The sequence below is a fragment of the Otolemur garnettii genome, unplaced genomic scaffold, assembly GCF_000181295.1.
Source record: "Otolemur garnettii isolate 467f Iridium unplaced genomic scaffold, OtoGar3 scaffold00140, whole genome shotgun sequence".
NCBI classification, from domain to species: Eukaryota; Metazoa; Chordata; class Mammalia; order Primates; family Galagidae; genus Otolemur; species Otolemur garnettii.
In genome coordinates this window covers 4,246,633-4,250,066 of record NW_003852535.1, presented here as the reverse complement: position 1 = coordinate 4,250,066, position 3,434 = coordinate 4,246,633, and the positions used below count along the sequence as shown (strand labels likewise).

The following is a 3,434-nucleotide window of genomic DNA, read 5'->3' as shown; positions in this document are numbered from 1 at the left end:
ATTGGTTATATACTGAGTAATGCTGCAAACCACACAGATATGCAAATTTTTTCCTATTTAACTACCTTGTTTTACAGTCAGTGATCACCCTGACTCACAAAGTGACTTGTCCAAAGCACAGCAGCAATAGTGGCACTGGGGACTGTCCTATGCAATTAGAGAGTGTCAGCATCATCCCTAACCTTTACCCGCTAGATACCAGACCCCTCCCCCAAATGGCAGGAGAGGATGGGGAGGAGGGGCGCAAAGTCTCCTCAGGTAGATCGTCACTGCTGTAAAGATACAGCCGGGCCTGTATGAGTGGGACTCTGATGGTGGAAGGCTCTACACACATACACGCCCCGCAGCCGGCGTTTTCTTTTTACCTTTCGGAAGCGGCAGAGATCGGAAAGAAACGTTACAAAGCGTTTTCTTTTTACCTTTCGGAAGTGGCAGAGATCGGAAGGCTGTCACCTTGAGAGAATGAGAAAGCTGGACTCAGAAATGACCAAGCAGAGGAATCAGATGAGCACAGCTTGGAGGTCGCGTCCACCCACTATCCGGCTTCCTCTCACGACCTCGTGGCCTTCGCGGTGCACTCTGGGACGCGAAATTCCGATCCGCGGGTCCCGCCCACTTCTACCCGAGCACTGACTTCCTCCCTCCTCCGCAGGCTGCAGCTCCCGGAAGGCGGCTTAAAGCTTCTACGCTTCCTTTCCCCGCCTCTTAGTCCTGCAGATTGCCAATCCAGGCAGCCAATAGGGAGACTAACTGATGTTTTCTGTTATCTGATTGGTTTGGAGTTTTGCAACGGCCCAGACAAACTTGCCAAGGATTGGCTGAGCGTTCAGGTTTGAAAATCATAGATTTCGCCCGCGCTGCACCGCCTGGTTGCCACTCAGGAGTGGTAAGCCCGGAAAACCCGGAGCCGAGAGGGTCCGGGCAGGCGGGGGCTCAGGTAGGGAGACCACTGAACTTGGATCGGAGCAGCGCTCAGGAAACGCGGTGCAGACAAGTGAGTGCGCGCGAGCAGCCCGAGGGGGGTGGTTAGTGATTCGTTCCTCCTCCCTCTCCCCCTCCTAGCCAACTCTGGGTTAGGGGTGTGACCCCCACCCCCTCCTCTTGCTGCCTGGCAATGTGAGGGTTATCGCTTCCAAGAGGCTAGCTGACCTGCCTTGGTCCTGGGGCCTGAGATGAACCTCATCCCCTAGCTTCCACCTAGGCACCCAAGTCCCTAGAGAATAACCCCATCTCCTTCCCCTCCCGGGCGCCTCGCCCCTGGTTTTGTGCTCGAAGGGCTTTTTGTTGACTTGGACTCTCAGGAATCCCGAAACCATATTCCAGGTGGCGTTTTTGCACTGTAAATCCTCTCGCTTGCCGACTTCGCCCTGCTGAGCAGCGTTTTAAACTGACCATTTCTGGAGGCCCATGTCTCCCCCGCTCGTCTTGTCACTCCCCAAGCTTGTTCGCTGTCAGAGATTCAGTTCTACCTGGCTTCCCCGAGCTGCTCGTGGGGCTGCCCAGAGCCGAGACCTGGCCCCTGCCTTTCGGAGGTTGATAAACAGGACGCGGTATAGCTAGTGGATAAGAGAACAGTTTAAATCCAGGCTCCGCCCCTGATTTACCGCGTGACTTTGACTTAAATTCTCTGTCCTGAGTTTTCTGCCCATGAGTATCCTCGAGGTTTTGGTGAGTTTTAAATGGGGTGACGTTTGAGTGGCTATTAAGACCGAAGAGTGGTAGAAGGGTACCCAACTTGCTGCACCCTCAAAAGAACAGGAGTCACAAGGAGGGCAGTAAGAACTAGTCTGGTGTGTGGTGTGGGAGAAATATTGAAAGAAGACTGTGGAGAGGATCTCGCTTGGGGGAATGTTGGGTGCTCTGGATCTGTATGCAGGTTCTTAACCTGCTGAATGAAGATGAGGTTTTTGCTGCTCCTTCCAGGAGGCTGATTCTTGGAACAGTGATTCCTTTCTCAGGATTACCTCTGTTCTAATTTAGGTGACCCTTTTTAAATGGCCAAACTATGGTCTGCTAAAAACAAACTTCTTCATGAAAGAAGTCCAAATGCTTTTTTATACTTTATGAAAGAAACTTTCACCCACTTTGCCAGTTTGAACACAGCCAGTTTTTGCATTCTGCAGCTCCTCTGCAAACTTTTGCCTTCCTTAAACATTTTTCTTTTTGCTGGCCTTGAACTGAGGTCCTGCACTTTGCCAGGGCTGTGGTCTGGCTGCAGTGGGGCTGGGGGAAGCAAGAGGAATGGTAGTGAAAAGGCCTTGCCTATGATTGCCTGACGGCAGAACTGAGGTTTTTGCTCAAAGCCTGTACAATCCTGCCCACAGGGGTCATGGACATGGCCTGTGCTAATCTGTTTAGAGTAAGTTGATTTGGTGCCCTTTGTGTGGTGGTGGCAGCGGGGAGGGGTAACCGTAGGATGTTTATCTCTGAGTGTAGAGTTGATGGATGAATTAATTTATTCAGAAATTATTCCTATTGCCAGACACTGACTGGGTTCTGGGCATTCAGCAACAAGCAAGATAGACAGGGCTTTCTCTCAGGGAGCAGGTGTTCAGTGGGCAGAGACAGTAAGCAAACAGGTAAACAATCACCCAAGTGCTATGCAGAGCACTGAAATCAGTAGATTGGATTCTGGCTGGGACTGCTTTAGATTGTGGTCAGGGTCCCCTAAAGATCTAAGTGAGTTTTACAAAATGGGAGACAGAATCTTCCAGACAGAGGGCAGAGCTTATTGAGGAACAAAGGCTAGTATGCTCCTGAAATCAGGCCCTAGGAAGTCCCATGCAGCTGTAACCTGACCTGGTATTAAACTCCTTGAAAGATAAAGGGGTCAGCAACTTAGCCTCTCCTTCCAGGACCTTCCGTGTTACACAGGCAGAGCTATGTGTAGTTCTCTTTCTTTTTGAAGGTATAGCTTAGGAAATTGGGTCACTGTGGTGACATGAGATGTGTAGTCTGCTATTATGGTTTACAAAGTAACACCATTGATTTGTTCTTTCATTCACCAGTTGGGATATTTATTGAGCCTGTGTGCTCTGATGTCATAGAATATAGTCATCCCTCGGTATCCATGGGGGGGGATTGGTTCTAGGACCTCCCTCTGATACCAAAATCCATGGGTGCTCAAGTCCCTGACATTAAATGGTGTACGTGTGTTTTCCCACATGCTTTCAATAATCTCTAGATTACTTACAATACCTAAAACAATATAAAAACTATGCAAATAATTGTTATGCTGTATTGTTTAGGGAACTATGACAAAAATATTCTGTACGTGTTCAGTATAGACACAAATTTTTTTCAAATATTTTTGATCTGCGATTGATTGAATTCATAGTTTCAGAACCCACAGATATGGAGTACTACTTCTTTATTTGGGGTTTTTGTGGCAATTTTATAACCAAGTCTTAGGGAGGATACTTGAGTGGCTAGTT

General features: G+C 48.8%; 1 protein-coding gene across 1 annotated transcript in view; it reads left to right on the top strand.

The window, feature by feature from the left end:
• The first annotated feature begins 834 nt into the window (after nucleotides 1–834).
• Nucleotides 835–3,434, top strand: part of INCENP (inner centromere protein) — a 27,456-nt gene continuing 24,856 nt past the window's right edge. The window contains exon 1 of the mRNA XM_012810652.2: nucleotides 835–994. The gene's annotated coding sequence lies outside the window, so the exon portion shown is untranslated. The remainder of the gene's footprint in view (nucleotides 995–3,434) is intronic.